The 18,529-nt window shown below is 37.1% G+C and overlaps 1 pseudogene; it reads right to left on the reverse strand.

Moving 5' to 3' along the window:
* Positions 1-8,619: 8,619 nt before the first annotated feature.
* Positions 8,620-12,594, reverse strand: LOC114052172 (annotated as a pseudogene).
* Positions 12,595-18,529: the final 5,935 nt, after the last annotated feature.

Here is an 18,529-nt window from a genome sequence, read left to right on the forward strand (position 1 = left end):
CTACTACTACTACTACTACTACTACTACTACTACTACTACTACTACTGCAATGCTTATTCTCTTCCTTTCCCTTCCATCACTGAACTTACTTGAGCCCCCAAGAAGGGAGACGACTTTATACCCCAGAAGAGGACTGGATGGAAATTCATTAGCAGTGCTCTTATGACCTATGTCCTAGGCCAGTCTTGTGCAAGACCCCTCAGGGGGAAACAAGAGGTAAAAAAAACCAAAAAACAACAACGAACTTGTGACAAGAAGGTCAAGACATTTTATCTTATCTCTGGGAGCTGTCTAGAGGAGCAGAGGATGAATGGTGAATGGTAGTGTCTCCTCCAGTTGGTCCCAGACCTTCCAAAAACAATCCAGAGGCTTGTTTTCTGTAGTTTTCTAAGATCTGCTCTTGATCCATGCTGACTCACAGAAATCCCTACTTGGAATTCTTAGTGATTTGTGGGAGGAGAGATTGTAGTCTAAAGAGGGAGACTAAATTAATGTTTATAAAGTAATAAGAAAAAGCTAATTCTCAGTCACTAAATGGTCAAAGAATATGAATAAGCAGTTCCCAAGGGAAGAACTACAAACTATCAATAGCCATAGGAAAAAATGCTTCACTTCACTAATACTCAGAGAAATGAAAATTAAAGCAACTTTGGGGTTCTACCTCACACTCATCAGATTGGTAAAGAAGAGAAAAAATGAAAATAACAAAAATTGGAGGGGCATATGAATGCATTGTTGGTGGGGTTGTGAATTGGTCCAGCCATTTGGAAAAGCAAATTTGAAACTAAGCCCCAAAAGTCACTTAATTGTGCATATCTTTTGACCTAGCCTACTACTAGGCTTATGTCCCAAAGAGATTAAAGAAAGGAAAAGGACCTCTATGTACAAAAATATTTATAGCAGTTCTTTTTGTGGTGACAATGAATTGGAAATGAAAGGGAGTGCCTATCAATTGGGAAATGGCCAAACAAATTATGGCATATGAATATAATGGAGTACTATTAGGCTGTAAGAAATAATTAAAAAGATAGTTTTCAGAGAAAGCTGGGAAGATTTATATGAAGTGATGCATAGTGAAGTGAGCAGAACCAGAACAATTTGTACAATAATAACTATGTTGTAAAAACAACCTTGAAAGATTTAAGAACTCTGATCAATGCAGCTCTGACCAGGATTCCAAAATACCAATGATGTTACCCACCTATTGACAAAGCAGGGATAGATTCGGGATGCAGAGTGAGACATACATTTTTAGACATGGTCAATGTGAAATTTATTTTGCCTAACTATGCATATTTATTATATGGGATTTTCTTTTCTTTTATTTTTCATTTGGGAGGATGCAATAGGGAGAAAAAATACTTGTTAATTGAGAAAATTTAAAAAAAACCTTCTAAAATAGCTAATTGCTAACTGGGATGATCTTCAAGTCCCAATTAAAACCCTAGAGTAAGTCTTTCCCAACCCCTATTAATTCTAGTGCCTTCCTTCATTTAGCCATTTTCTATTAATCCTGTAGATAACTTCTTTGGTACATATTTATTTGCTTGTTGTGTCCCCCCATTATGTTGTGAGCCCCTTGAAGGAAGGGATTGTCTTTTGCCTCTTTTTGTATCTCCAGTGCTTAGCACAGTGCCTAGCACATAGTAAGCACTTAATAAATGCTTATTTACTGATTGTGCGATATAAACTCTAAGTGCTACAGTAGAATTGGATGGGGATAAGTATCTTGTGCAGCAAGAAGGAGCCTTTGTATAACTAGGTGGGCCTGCATTTTATTTTACATTTATTTTAAATTATTTATTGAATATTTTTAACATTACTTTCACTTCTAAATATATCTCCCTCATCCTTTACCCAGAAAGTCATTCCTTATAACAAAGAATAAAAAGAAAACAAAAAGCAGTTCAGTAATACTTAATAAAATCTCAATCAATTTTGATAGTATATTCAATGTTTTGCACCCTTAGTCCCTTACCTCTTCAAAGAAGGGAGGAAGGTACATTTTCTCATCCATTCTTTGAGACAGAGCTGGATCATTATAATTTCATAGTGTTTGGTTTTAGTTTTATGCTCTTTCCATTGTCATTATAGTCATTGTGTATATTGTTCTGGTTCTGCTTACTTTATTTTTTATCAGTTCATAGGAATGTTCCCGTGTTTCTCTGATTTCTTCATACTCATTGTTTCATATGATACAGTAATATTCCATTCCATTCTACAATTTGTTTAGCTGTTCTCCAATGAATGGACATTTACTTTGTTTTTTAGCTCTTTGCTATAAAAAGGGCTGCTATAAATATTTTGTATACGTGGAATTTCTTTATGTCTCTGCTTCCCTTGAGGCATTTGCCCAGCAGCAGGATCTCTGGTCAAGAAGTAGGTAGGCCTATGTCATGTAATTGGAGGATGTACTAGGTCTCCTTGACTCAAAATCTCTTCCTTATTAGCTTCCTATCATCATAAACTCTCAGCCCAAGAGCCATTCCTTTAGTTCTAAGTATTATGTCTGTAAGTCTAAGACAGAATGTTAGTATGTTATCCAGAGAGGTAACATAGTCACATTTCTGCACTTTAGCAAGAATTAGTTTATCATAACCCTAAAAACAGGCAGGGTAGTTAGGTGACATGCTGGATAGAGTACAGGGCCTGATGTAGATGCTCAAGTCTATAGAGAACAGACACTTTAACGCCTCAGGAGTACCCCCTAATACCCTGAGGGGGCGATGCAGCTGACTGTTCTGGGAGAGTGAGGCCAGAGATTATTTGCTATGGCTTTGTCTGGTCATGTGAATCCTCTGCTCAGAAATTTCAGTGGTCCCCAATTGCCTACTAAATAAAATTCTTTGTTAGGCATTCAAGACCTTCCATAATGTAGCACTCCTTTATTGCTCCAATCACATTTCCCTCTTCATACTCTATGCTTTGGCCAAAGAAAACTACTGATTATTAGATAAGCACACCCTATATAGTCTTCAATGTCCTCCCTCCCTCTCTTCCCTTGGACTCTTCCTGAGTTCAAATCTGGCTTCAGACAGTAACCGTGTGACCCTAGGCAAGTCACTTAACCTCTGTTTGCTTAGTTTCCTCAACTGTAAAATGGGAATAATAACAGCACCTACCTCTCATGATTGTGGGGAAGATAGAATGAATACTGTCTGTAAAATGCCTAGCACATTACATTGCCTGGTACATAGTAGGCTCTATATAAATGCTTATTCCCTTCTGTTCCTTAGTGGAGTATAAGCTCCATGAGTAAAGGGAAATATATACCATCTAAGTTTTGCAACTCCCAAAGTACCTAACACAGTTGCTATGCATGCATCAGTTGCTTAATAAGTGTTTGTTGAATTGAATTAAACTATATTAAACTTTATTGAATTATATACCAATACCTACTTTTTCATGCATGGCTTCCTTGGCTAGATAGCAGCATAGAGAGAATGGTTGATATGGATAACTCAGTATTATTAACTGTATGCTTGCATTTATTTTTGCACTTGGAGACCTCACAAGGTACCATGTGCCTTTTAAAAACCAAACTAATTAAGAAATAAATTAATTAAAAACCTAAAGAAATTGATCTAAAGAGCAAAGTAGATGGGTGAAGGATTAATTAAAGTGGATCATTGACAAAGGGCTGATGGGACTCCTAACTTTATTCTGACATCTGCTGCAAAACAGAAGTTATGGAGAACATAATTAAATTAATCTTTCTCAAGGAGTTGTTACCATGGTTGCTCTTTACAGAGCTGCTTCCTCTGGTGTACAAGAAACCCTCTGGATTTGAGAATTTAGAATTTTTGATTTTGAACATTTGAGTTGAGAGGTCTAGGGACTATGCCATATGGGAATTAGATGGAGGAGCTAGAAATATTTAGTTAGGGGAAGTAAAGGTTTTGAAAGGTATGATAGTTGCCTTCAAATATGCTAATCCAATGACTTCTTTTTCCCCTCTATTTTTCCAAATACATGATGCTCCATCCCCACCCTCTTTGATTACCAGGTAATTGGGATGCATTTTGGCTGGCATTGAGAGAGGCCAGGGAAGATTCCCTGTACAGCTTTCACTTCTGGGGGAGAAGCTGGGCAGGGGAGAGATCAAAATTCCATATCACCATTTAGGGACCTATTTAGGGTAGGCTGATTGCTGGAATATGAAAAGATGTAGTGGTTGGGAATCCTGACCTAGGTGAAGTGAGAATGACAGAATATTGGCTGCTGTGCGGAGGGTGAATTCTAGGAAGGAGTGAAAGGTGCTAGAGCCATAGCTATAGCTGTCAATAGAATAAGATCCTGGCTGAATAGAATAAGATCCGAGGGACCCCTTGGTTGATACAGAATGCATTATCCTTCATTTAAGTGATAGTTTACCAATTTCTGACTTTTTATATATATTATCTAATTTGATTCAAATAAGCACCAAAAATAATGTAAATATTATTAGCTCCATTACGGATAAGGAATCTGAGACCTGGTATAGTGACCTGCCCAAGGGCCCAGAGCAATCTATCTCACACACACACACACACACACACACACACACACACACACACACGTATTTCTTTTTTGGATCAGCCCACAGAACTTCTCTAGCTTTCAAAATTTTCACCACACTCTCCAATTTCAAAGAACTAAAGTATTTTATGGTACCTGTAGATTGAAGTATGCCTCCCATTAATGCTTGTCTTTATTTTAATTTTCATCATTTTAAACTTTATTTATTTATTCATTCAGTACAGGACTGATTCGCATGGCTCTTATAGGGACTAAGAAAAGGCTCATGATGGCAGGGTTGGCAGATATAAAATCTTGGGAACTTCACTGCTGAAAGAAAGGGAACAATACTCAAAACCCAATAACATGCCCCATCTAGTTTGTGTCTTCTGTCTTTTTTTCTTTTTTAAATAAATTTCCTCATGGTGCTTAGGGCCACATTCAGTCCATATTACCCTCTCAGATCATTCCCAATTGTATAAATTTGTGTTTTTTTCTTTTTATGGTTGAACCAATGATGGTTAATCTATTTTGCTTAATTTTTCGAAGAACCAAAGGTAGGTTTTATTGCTTAATTCTCTTGTTTTTTTTTCTTTCGTTTCTTTTTTAAAAATAGGTTTTTATTGATATCTTTTGTTTTTACATTGCCTAGGTTTCTTTTCTTGGTATTTCTCCCTATCTTCCCTCCAAGAGAGCCATCCCTTATAACAAAGACTATTTTGTAAAAAAGAAAAAAAAAGAAAAGCATCAGCAAAACCAATCAATAATGTACTTTGAAAAAAATCTGACATTACATGAAATGTTTCACCTCATTTCCCTGATTTTTTTATGTCTACCCTTTTAATATTCCTCTTTTCCTACTTACTTTTAGCTTGTAACTTTGTTCCCTTTTAAAATTCTTTAGATTAAGATTTAATTCATTACACTTTTCTCTTTCTTGTTTGTCATTTAGAGAAATAACTGCTAAATACTGCTTTGGTAGTAGCTGACAAATGTTGATATGCTATATATATATATATATTTTAATTGCTCATAAAAAATTCTGTTCTGGATTTTTTCCTTAACTCAGACATAATTAAAAAGCATTTTAGAGCTTCCATACATACAGTAAATGTCTCTATGTATGTATAAAAATATATCGGATTCAGATTTATACATATATGTACTTATATAGGAAACAACATGTTATATATAAAATATTGTATATATACACAGGAACATATTATTTTGGATACTTTATATATGCACATATTTGTACATGTATGAGTGTATATATGAATATATTATATATATAAAATTCAAAATAATATATTGTTCCTATAGATCACACTTCCTCCCCCAACAATCCAATAGTCACTCATTGCCTTCATAATGATTTTCTCATCCTCATCCACTCTAGTAAAATGACATTCTTGTCATGTAGAATTAGTGACATGTGGGGTGCCAGCTTATAATTGTCTGGGGAGAGTCATTAAGTTTTCAGTGTGAACATTTACACCTCAGAAATTGGTAAATGCTACAAATCAGGGCTTGATTTATTGTTTTGTGGATTGTCTAGAGTTAATAAAATAAGGGAGAGAATATTAGTAATACCAATTAAATTAAAAATAATGTGTCTGGAGTATATTTTTCCTCCAGAGAGCTGGTTGTTAAACATTTACCAGCACATCCCTGCTTAGAATCTTCATAAGGTCCAATTGCAAAGGAAGCCAATTATATTGAAGTACATTTTATCAACAGGTGCAGGTAGGTGGCACAGTAGAGTGCCAGACCTGAAGTGAGGAAGACTTATCTTCCCACATTGACCATGGGAATTCAGGGATTCAAACAGGCACCCTCTCCCCCCCAAAAAAAGGCCTTTCCTCACCTTGTTGTTATAAGTATTGTTGTTGGTTGTTCAGTCATTTTTCAGTTGTGTTTGACTCTTTAGGACCCTATTTGAGGTTTTCTTGGCAAAGATATTGGAGTGGTTTGCCATTTCCTTCTCCAGCTCACTTTATAGATGAGGAACAGAGACAAACTGGGTTAAGTGACTTGCCCGGGGTCACACAGCTGGGAAGTGTCTGAGCCTGGATTTGAACTGATGAACATGAATCTTCCTGATTTCAAGCCCACTGCTCCATCCACTGTGCCACCTACTTGTCTAAAATATTTATAAATAAATATTACATAAATATTAAATAAGAGTAAAAACTGGGAAGCAGTTAGGTGGTACAAGTAGATAGCTGAAGTATGGGACTTGGAGTCAGGAAGACCTGAGTTCAAATACTTCTTCGAGCACTAACTAGCTGGGCAAGTCACTTCACCATAATTTGCCTTAGTTTGCCCATCTTTAAGATGGTATAACAATAGCATCTATCTGACAAAGTTATTGTGAGGATCAAATGATGCAACATATGTAAAAACCTTTGCCAGCCTTGAAGATTGATACAAATGCTGTTATTGTTATTATTATTGTAAGATAATGTATATTAAAATGGTTTGAAAACCTTAAAGTAGTGGTTTTTTTTTTCCAGTATGATATAAGATTTTTAAGGGCAGTGACTATTTTTTGTTTTATCCTCATCACTCCAGGGCATAGCACAATTTCTTTTTTTAATTTTTAATTTAAAAAATTCTTTTTCACAGCACAATTTCTTAAATAGGACCCTAATAAATATTGGTTTTAAATGGACTGAATTATTATTATTATTATTATGGAACAACTAGGTGGCACAGTGAATAGAGTGCTGGACCTGGAGTCAGCAGGGCTCATCTTCCTGAGTTCAAATCTGGCCTGAGATACTAACTAGCTGTGCAAGTCTGTGCAAGTGACTTCACTCTGTTTGCCTCAGTTTCCTCATCTGTAAAATGAGCAGGAGAAGGAAATGGCGTACCAATCCAGTATGTTTGCCAAGAAAATCCCAAATGAGGTCATGAAGAGTCAGACGCTACTGAACAACAATAACATTATTGTCATTATGTTACTGATGATGAAGCGTGAAAGATCCTAAATTAGTGTTTCCTAGCTGCAATCTGTAAAACCTTAACTGCCAAAAATTCTTGCTTCTTAATAGTTACACATATAAGAAATCAACTGCTTCTTCTCCTCCTCCTTCTTCTCCTCCTCCTTCTCCCTGTGTTCTGCTCCTTCTATCTTCTCCCTGGCTTCCAGCCACTGAGGCTGGCTGCACTAAGACTCCCTAGGATAGGGAATTGAGATATTTTATTGGTCGACAGTATTGTTTGGATTAAAAAGTGCTGCTCTATAACTATCCCCTATTTTTAAAACTCAATGTCTTCTCATTTTAAGGTTATTCTGGCTAGTGCCTTATTTTTATAAGTGAGATGAGTTCATTTTAACTTAATGTTGCAACAGCTTAATTAGTACTCTCTCACATCACCTTGTTAGCTTATCTCTGTTCTTGTTCATATTTTTTTTAACCTATATGATTTCTAAAGTGGATTTTAAATTCTATTTATCTTAGTGCTAGATAGGAAAGCAAACATATTCTGTCAATTTTATCCATATATACTCATATTTTTTCAATTTTTTTAATTTTTAATTTTTTTATTTTTAGGCAATTGGGGTTAAGTGACTTGCTCAGGGTCACACAGCTAGTAAGTGTCAAGTGTTTGGTCTGAGGCTGGATTTGAACTCAGGTCCTCCTGACTCCAGACCCAGTGCTCTATCCACTGCTCCACTTAGCTGCCCCTATACTAATATTTTCAATAAATTTAAACCTCTCTGCAAAAGGGCTCTACCTAGCATGTGGGATCTATAGAGACTTTCTTCATTTCAGAATCCTTTCCTACCCCTCCCTGCCATCATCAATTGACAAAGAGGCTTTTATGAGGGAGATGAGATCCTTAGAGATATCTTCACATCAGCATTCTTTTTTTCCTGGAGCATCTACAAGCTTTTTTATTACCACTCTAAAATGGAAAAAAGTCTCATAAAAGAATAGAAAATAGTGTTCATCTCTTATCCAAGTTAACCTCAAATAAACACAACCAATGTGTTTTACAGGGTCTTTGATTTTGTTTTGTGACTGTTCAATGTAGTAACTGTTTGTGGTTTTCTTGATATATCAGAATGTTTAATAATTGTCAAGGATGTAGAACTCCATCCAATCAGTCAGTCAAACAAATAAGACAACTTTTATGCAGCCATCATTTCTGGTTTGTTGGTAACTTGTGCATATTTTCTACAGATAACTTTGCCTCCTTGTATCACAGTACCAGCTCACTCACCTTCACTGTGATGACAGTTCCTTTAGTAATAACATCCAATTTTGTATATAGTGGGAATGAGGGATTCTTCTTCACACCAAGTATGGGTAGGCAAAAAGTGGCTTTAAGTTCAGGATGAGTTACATGAGCCTTCTTAAAATGCAAACCCATTGGCCTAATAAATCTTTCATATTTCTGTGGTTTTTGAGTAAAGTCATCGCCGACAAAGCAGACTTTAGTAACTAATCTCTTCCAAGCCTTCTTCTTTCTCTTTGCTGTACAAATAACCTTTAACACTTCTGTTTCTCCCTGGGCACAAACTTTTGGCAATGGCACTTCCCATTTACCAGCTTTCTCTTTTCGTTTCTGTTTAATCACGTTGGAAAGGACTTTGGCTTGGGATTGTCTCTCTCTGTCCAGCAGATATACAGTTGCTGCTAATTGGGGAGTTTTTTCACCATTCTTTTGCTTGGTATTTCTCTTTTCATGCTTTTTTTTTTCTTTTTAGTGAGGCAATTGGGGTTAAGTGACTTGCCCAGGGTCACACAGATAGTAAGTGTTACATGTTTGAGGCTGGATTTGAACTCAGGTACTCCTGACTCCAGGATCGGTTCTCTTTCCACCACACCACCTAGCTGCCCTCACATCCAGCATTTTAATTAGAACCATGGCCTGGTTTATTTTACAAGCTTTCATCTATTCGTTGTTTCTCATGTCCTATGGCTAGAAAATTCCTATATCCCAAGATGTAGTTCGCTGCCCAGAACTTCTAGGTTTATATGGACTAGCTTTAATCTGGGGACATCAGTCTAAATGTTTCTTTGACTTGTATTCTCCCTCAGGATACTTCCAGGAAGCATGAGAGTATAGCTAATTGATAACTTATAAAGACCAGAACAAATATCTTATCCATGCGTGACAACAGAAACTTTTACCCTTTGTAAACTAAGGCATTGTCAATGTCAGAAGAAAGGAGGGAACAATGTGGACCCAAGCCAATGGCTTGGAGTTACTTAATCTTTGTGACTGCCCAGCCAAAACAAAATGAAACAAGACAAAAAAATAAATCCCCCTTTTTCTAATATCTCTGTAGTGTTCTGCCCTTTTTAGTCCCTATCCTTCTGAGTTCTCATTCCACTGTGCCTTCTGAATTCCTTCTCTAGATCACAAATTTCACTTTGTTCCATGTCTTTTTCTTTACTCCATCTTTTGTTGCTCACTAAAACTTGGCTTTTTCCTGAAGTTCTCCCATCCCTTGCCACTGTCACCAAAGCTGGCTATTCCTTCTTTCATAACAGATCTGCCTGTTAGGGGATAGATCTATTGCCAGGACCATCTTAGTTGAGGTTCAATATAGGGATGAAATGAGGTACTTGAAAGTCATCGAACATTTAACACAAGGATGTTTTCTTTGCCCCTAACACAGTAAAGATAGACAACAAGGATACAGTGGCCCTTGGTTCTTCTGATCAAGGCTATACTCATTTCTACATGAAAATGTGTATGGTCAGCAGGGCAGGTTAAGGTGACTCCTGTAGGTTTCAGAAATTCATCAGGTTTGAGGGCCCTGAGATCTTTCTCTCAGGTGATCAGGAAGTTGCATTAGGGAATCCCAGGCCAATCAGGTGCTGGGACAGCTTGTTTTCTTTAGGCAAAGCCTCCCCATTTTGTGGGTAAGAGGAAAGAAGATGCAGCAGGGAAACTCTGGTCTTATCACCTGACTTCACCCTACCCCCAAACACACAAGGGCCCTACTCTTTCTAAACTTCCTCTTCATCCTAACTTTTATCAAGGGCTTCTCAATACTTCCCTGTTGTCTCAATCTGTACATTTTCTATCTTTACTTTTTGTCCCTCACAGTCTTGCTCCTATGGTTAATTGATAAAGTGCTATACCACGCTCCACATGAGAAGGAGCATGGTGTAGTAGATAGGGTGTTATAACTGGAGACAGGATGACCTGGGTTCAAATCCTGCCTCAAATACTTATTAGCTCTGTGACCCTGGACAAGTCACTTAGCCTATCTGTTAGTTTCCTTATCCTATAAAATGGGGATAATAATAGTACCTACCACATAGGGTTGTTGATAAGATTAAATCAGATAACATAGCTTTGCAAAACATATGTATGTAAATGTAAATGAAAAAGTTGAAAGTGGCCTCAGCAGCCATATTATCCAACCCATACCCAAAAGGAATTTTCAATATATATTTGATGAAGTCATCCATCTTCCACCTGGAGATCTCTAGTGAAAGGGAGACTCATCACCTCCTAAGGCAGCTCATTCCAATTTTGGAAAATTTTCTTGACATCAAGTCTAACGTTTCGATTATAAATATTTATTAAATGTTTATTATATATCAATCACTAAGTTGAGTGCTGAGGATACAAAGACAAAAATGAAAGAGTTCCTGCCTTCAATGAGCTTACATTTGAACAAGGGAAACAACATATACATACACAAGTATATAGAAGACATGTGCAAATCAGATACAGGGCAACCTTGCTTTGGGGGGAAAGCACTAATAGCTGGGAGGATAAAGAACGACCTCACCACAAAAACAGTGCTTGAGTTGAGTCCATTGTTTATACTTTGCTAATTTTCAACGTGGCGTCTACCATCAGCTTTTTGCACTCTTGTTCCCAAATTACTTAATCCTGCTGGAAAAAGCACATAACTATAAATTGGGTCTACTACAAATCTATATTACTTAACCTTAACTGAACCTTTGCTATTGCACTATACTTTCATTAATTTCAATTGATTCTCTATCCTATACTCTATAGTAGCTGGTCTAAATTTTCTCTCTCCTCAATTCCTCAGCTATACCTCCAACCCCTTCCCTTTCAGCATATGATCTTGTTTCTAATTTATTGAAAGTTTGAAGTCATCCATTCTGAGCTCTCTTCTCTCTCTTATTCCACAACTCAAGACTACTCTGCATTTTCATCCATTGTCTCCTTTGCTCCAAGCTCAGAAGGTGAGGTGGTTTTCTTTTCCACGGCTCTGTCTGGCCCTTAATCCCATCCCTTCCTACGTCCTTCAAGAATAGCTCATTTTCAATCTTTCCCCTTCTTCTGGATTCTTCTGTATTGTCTATTCACTTATCGCCTTTATTTGTGATGCCCTGAAGGCTATTTATAGGCCAAAGACATATGGTGCATCTTAACTACTCAGTGTGGATAGAGCCACATTGATTAGTAATAACGACATGATCCTAGAGAGATGGGCTGAACGCTTTCATAGTGTTCTCAACAGATTGTCATCAATCAATACTGAAGCCATTGACTGTTTACCTCAGGTTGAAGTCAATCCCTCTCTAGACAAATTTCCAACGAAAGAAGAGGTTCTGAATGCCATTAGGTTCCTCTCCTGTGGCAAAGCACCTGGTGCTGACTCTATTCCAGCTGAGATTCACAAGGTGGGGGGGGGGGGGTCCATTGCTTATACAAAAGCTGACTGAAATTTTCCAGGTTATATGGCAAGAGGAGGGCAAGAGGAGGTTATCCCCTAGGAGTTCAAGAATGCTTCCATTGTCCATCTCTATAAAGGTAAAGGAAATAGATTGTCCTGTGACAATCACGGGGGACTCTCTTTTAGTCATTGCTGGCAAAATTTTTGCCAGAGTCCTCTTTAATAGGCTGATCTTTCAGTTGGAAGATGGTCATCTACCTGAGAGCCAGTGTGGCTTCAGAAAGGGCTGAGGAATGGTTGATATGGTGTTTGCTGCCAGGGGAAATGCTGGGAGTAGAAAAGAGGTCTGTACACAGGGTTTGTTTATCTGACCAAGGCCTTTGATGCTGTCAGTTGTGAAGCCTTATGGAAAATTATGTCACAATTTGCTTGCCCAGAGAAGTTCACCAGTATTGTACGTCAATTTCATGACGACATGTTTGTCTGGGTTCTGGATAATGGATGATTCTCTCATGCTTTCCCCAGTCACCAATGGAGTGAAACAAGATTCTGTGCTTGCCCCCATGCTTTTTAGTATGATATTTTCAGCCATGTTGTCAAACTCCTTCAATGAGGATGAACACAGTAAGGTCAGCTACTGCACTGATGGTAAATTATAAACTTGAAAAGGCTACAAGCCAAGCCTAAAGTGGAGGTAGTGTTGGCGCATGATTTTTTGTTTCCAGATGATTGTGCACTCAGTGTAGCCTATGAAGCTGAGATGCAACAAAGTATGAATTGATTCTCTGCTGCTTGTGCTAATTTTGGCCGAATAACACCAAGAAAACACAGGTGCTCCACCAGGTAGCACCACACCATCCATATGTAGAACCATCACATAGAAAATGAAGAAGTTTTGGAGACCATTGATAAGTTCATTTATCTTGGCAGTAAACTTTCCAGGGAGGTAGACACTGATAATGTGCTTGACACACACATTGCCAGAGCTAGCTCAGTGTTTGGGAGGCTCTGAAGGAAAGTGTGGGAGAGAAGAGGTATTTGACTGACTACTAAACTGAAGGCCTACAGAGATGTTCTGCAGACCTCATTGTTGGATGCCTGTGAAACCTGGATAGTATATTAGTGCCATGCTAGGAAACTGAATTGCTTCCATCTGAATAATCTTAGAAAGATTCTGAAGATCATCTTGCAGGATAAGGTACCAGACACTGAGGTCCTTTCTTGAACTAAACTACCAATCATTCAAACTCTACTGCAGAGAGTGCAACTCCAATGAGCTGGCCATGTTGTTTGAATGACAAACATATGCTTACCTAAAAGACTTTTATGGAGAACTCACACAGGGTAAGTGCTCACATGGTCGTTAAAAGAAGTGATACAAGGACACTCTCAAGGTCCCTCTTAAGAACTTTGGAATTGATTGCATGACACTGGCACAGGACTGCCCAGTATGGTGTGCCCTTATCAAAGAAGATGCTGTGCTCTATGAGCAAAGCAGAATTGAAGTAGCTCAAAAGAAACATGAGATGTGCAAATTTAGAGGATCCACCCCAAATGTTCACATGGACTATTTGTGCCCACCCTGTAGTAGAGCATTCCAAGTTCCTATTAGCCTGATCAGCCACAGTCCAATGACTGTAACTTGACTCTAAAATAGTGATGTCATTTTGGTCTCCTTTGAGAACAACAACCAATCACAAAACTACTTGTATCTTCCCTATCTTAACAAAACAAAAAACAAAACATCCAGCCTCCCTTAGACCTTTCCTGTTACTCCCTAAGCTATTATCTTATATCTTTCTCCTCCCTTTGACTTCAAAACTCTTAGGAATACTCTACACTTGTTTTCAATTCCTCACCGTGAGGACTTCTAACCACACCACCCTACTGAAACTATGCTTTTAAAAGGCACTAGTGATGTTTTTCATGTTTTTCTTTTGAAGTGGTGTTTTTTTAAAAAATACATTTTATTGACGTTTTTTCTTTTGATATTGCTCAGATTTCCCATTGTATCCCTCTTCTTCTGTCCTCCCAGACAACTATCACATGTAACTAAGACTTTTTTTAAAAGAAAAAAAAAAGAAAAAGAGAAAGGAAAAAAAAACCTCTAGCAAAACCCATCAATACATTAAAAAAATTGGGCAACATATGCAATGTTCTACACCTGTGAACTGCTCCCACTTCAGCAAAGGAATGGGGAGAGATATCTTCTCATATCTCCTCTTAGGGGTCATCTTTATAATTTTGCAACATTCATTTTTGATTTTTTATGACTGTTGTTCTTTTCAGTTACATTGTTTTAATCATTGTATGTATGCATACACACATATGTACAATATATATGCGTATGTATATATGTACTGCATATACACACACATACTTTCCTTGACTCTGCTTAATTCACTTTGTAATAGTTCATGTAAGCCTTTTCATGCATCTCTGTATTTATCATATTTCATATCTGTTACCATGCAGTAATATTCTGTTATATTAATGAACCTCACTTTGGTCATTCCCCAATAGAGAGGCATTTACCTTTTTTCTTTTTTTTTTTTTTGCTACTATAAATGTGTGACTATACATATTTTGGTGTATATAGGACATTTAATTTTATCAGTGACCTCCTTGAGGTTTAGTAACTCAGTTTCTGGGTCAAAGGGTATGAGTATTTGTCACTTTATTTGCATAATTCCAAATTGCTTTCCAAAATGATTGTACTAATATATAGCTCCACTAACAATGCATTAGTGTGTCAGTCTTTCTACAACCACTTCAACATTGACTGTTCCAACCTTTTGTTAGATTTTCCAATTTTCTGAGTATGAAATGAAAGCTCAGTGTGGTTTTGATTTGCATCTTTTTCATTATTAGTTATTTGAATCTTTCTTTCATGTCGTTTTTAATAGCTTGCAATTCTTTTGAGAATTGTTGGTTCATCTTCTTTGTCCACTTATTTATTGGGGTATGACAATGACTGCTAAATGCGATGACTTTTTCTCAGTCCTAATCTTTTTTGACCTTTCTTTAATTTTTGGCACTGTTGGCCATTGTCTGGTCCTATACTTACTTTTCCCCTGAACTTAAGTGACTCTGCTTTATCTTGGTTCTCCTCCTGATTATCTTATGGCTCCTTCTTAGTCTTCTTTGCTGATTTGTTCCTTTGTTCCATTCCCTAATTTTGAATGATTTTCAAGGTTCTTCCTCAGTCCCTACTCATCTCTCCTTAAAATTCTTGCCCTTGGTGATCTCACCTGCTTCTATGGGTTCAAATTATCACCTCTGTGAAAATGACTTCCAAATCTGTATCTAACCCTAATTTCCCTTCTGACCTCTTGGCCCTCATCTCTACCTTCTTGCTGGTCACTTACTGTCTCCCCAGGACCTCAATAGTACATGTACTACAAAGTATTACGATACATTCAGAATTGCATCCATCTTTCCTCCTAAAATAGCTCTTCCTCTCAACTTACCTCTTTGTTTTTGGCACCACAATGCTCTCACTCAACTGGGCTTGAAACCACAAAATCTTTTACATGTGCAATGCTTTATAGTTCACAAAGTATTTTTCTTTAAGTGGATAAACTCCTCCAGAAGGGAAATGAACTTGGGTTTGCTAATAAGATAACCCTTTGACATTCTAGGGAGCCCATCTCTCCCACAGAATCTTATATCATCTCCCGGAACTTGTAACAACACCCTGTGATTTAGCAATCCTTTTCTCATTGGCTCGTCGTTGTTCACATAATTCACTTGCTTTGTTTTCCAAGTAGGAGACTATGCAGGAACTATGCAGACAATGTTTTTCTTTCTCTAAGTAGCACACAGATTCAGGAAGTTAACTTCTTTTTCTAGAAGGTTCAAACTTGAGAACACTCAGTTTTTGGACTCCAGGAATTGGGAATTTTTGAGCCCATGAGCAAACTCCCAAAGCCCATTCTACCCAGGAAATCTCCATTCTATGCTTTGAAGACTAGAATCTAGGATTAATCTGTCTAAGACATCCAAAATTCCCTCTCCTCCATACAAAAGTTAGGGTTAATGAAGAGTGTAAGGTGACATGAATGCATATGTCTACCTATGCCATGCTGTTCAGCCACAAGTCACAAGATACTACTGGAAAGAGTATGTGTGTAAACTGTGTATGGGCACAGGTGTCCCCAGCTGTGTTCTGGCCTATCCTTTCAAAGTTCAAGAGAGAACAAATCTATTAGTCTTTTTGTAGACTCCTAGGCAGGGAGCAGTTCTTCCATCATGAGTTGATCCCTGTCTCAGACAACTGTCATAGACTTGCATGTGTCTCATCAGCTGGGGGCTCCAGAGTACATGTCCACATTCCATGCGGAATGGAATTCACCTTCATGGGGAGGTACCCCTCAGATTGCTCTAAACAAAAATTTCTGCCCTATAAGCTTATCAGGTTGATTAGAGGAACTCATTAAATTGATCTGAAGCTTCACTGCTCCACCTCACAGGAAAAAAAAAAGCTTTATAAACTGTAAATCTTAGTGTGGTTGTTAGGGATTATTATCATAATTTAATTAACATCATTCTTTATTAACTTTCATATCTTTTCATCTCTTTTAAATCTCTGTGTTATTTCTTTTCCTTCTCCTCTCCTCTGGCCACACTCTACTCCTTTGTTCATCTGTTTTCATATCTCTATGGCTCCTTACGGTGATCGTTGCAGCTTTGGGACTTTGTTGACAAATTATTTTAGAGCCTTGAGCTTTTGAAATATTTTCCTTTTTCTTTCAAAGAGAAAAGTTGTCTTGGCCTACATTTGATACTTGGGGTGATAGTTCCATTTTTAATTTTAGTTTATACTAGATCCTCCCCCAAACTGTTCTTTTCTTCAAAGTCAGAGGAGCAGATCAGTCAGTATTTTTAAACTCTCTTTTTTTCCTTTACAGTTTATAAAATCCTGCCTTTGTCTTTAAAGCTTAAAAGCAAGAAAATTTGGTGTCTCAGGAAGGCATTTTTCTTTGAGGATTGCTTCTGAAGGGGATTCTGTGGCTTCACTATTCGTGTAAACTCATCTCAAAGAACGTTTTCTTTCATTTTTACTTGATTATTTCCTCATTTTTGGTATGACTATTCCTCTTGACATCCTGGTTAACTGAAGATTGGATCTCTTTTATTGATAATCCAGAAAGTTTATTTTGCCTTTTCTTCTCTATTCAATCAAACAATTAAAGAAAAATATTTATTAAGTGTTTACTGTATGTCAAGCCCTTGGGATATAAAGAAAAATAAACATAACACTGCTCAAAGAGCTCACAGTTTAAAGGGAGAAACAGCAGCATATCAAAAACTATATATGTGCCAGCTAGATGAAGCAGAAGGTGCCACTTTTTTTCAAATGTAATTTCATTTTTTCTATTAAGAAAATCTATTTTCTCTCCTTCCCACCTCCCTCCACCCCTAAATGAAAATCCTCATAACAAATTTACATAGTCAAGCAAAACAAATTCCCACATTGGCTATGTCCAAAAATATTTTTCTCATTCTGCACCCAGAGGTCCAACAAGGGGGTGGAGTAGTCTGCTTTTTCATGAGTACTCTGGAATCTTAATTCATTATTGTATTGATTGGAGTTGTTTGTGTTTACAATAATGTTATTGTATAAATTGTTCTCCCCATCTGTTCACTTCTCTCTACATAAATTCATTTAAGTCTTCCCAGGTTTCTCTGAAGCTGTCCCTTTCATCTTTTCTTACATCATGATAAGGTTTTATTATATTCATCTATCATGATTTGTTCAGCTGTTCCCCAGTAGATTGATAGCCCTTTCATTTCCAGTTCTTTGCCACAACAAAAAGAGCTGGTATAAATATTTTTGTGCATCTGGGTCCTTTTCTTTTTTCTTCTATCTCTTTGGTCTGTTAAATCCAGTAACCTTTTCCCAATCTTCATCCGCCTTGACCATTCTGTAGCATTAAATAGTACTGGCCACCTTTCCTCCTGGAGAGGTTCACCCTCCTTGGCTCCTTGGTTACTTTCTCTTAGTTCTCTTATTGTCTGACCACTCTTCAGTCTTTTGGAGTGGTTCATGATATTTCTTTAAAAATTTTTTATTTTATTTTATTTTAAATTTATGGAATAAAATAAGAATTTCTATAACATAGTAAAATAAAAAACATGATTGTACATGAAACTGCAAATCTACTATGTACAACTTGCTATTCTTTTCAAATATACGACAAAGTTATCAAGTAAATTTCTTTTATTTTTCTTTCCTCTTGCCCCCACCCACCCAAAAGATACCTACCATTAGATACAAATAGGTATGTGTATGTGTATATGTATACATATGTAATTAGTCTATACATATTTCTATTTATCAGTTCTTTCTCTGGATGCAGATAGCATCTTTCTTTATATGTCCTTTATAGTTAATGTATTTA

Source organism: Vombatus ursinus, unplaced genomic scaffold (genome assembly GCF_900497805.2).
Source record: "Vombatus ursinus unplaced genomic scaffold, bare-nosed wombat genome assembly UNPS02014807.1, whole genome shotgun sequence".
Taxonomy (NCBI): Eukaryota; Metazoa; Chordata; class Mammalia; order Diprotodontia; family Vombatidae; genus Vombatus; species Vombatus ursinus.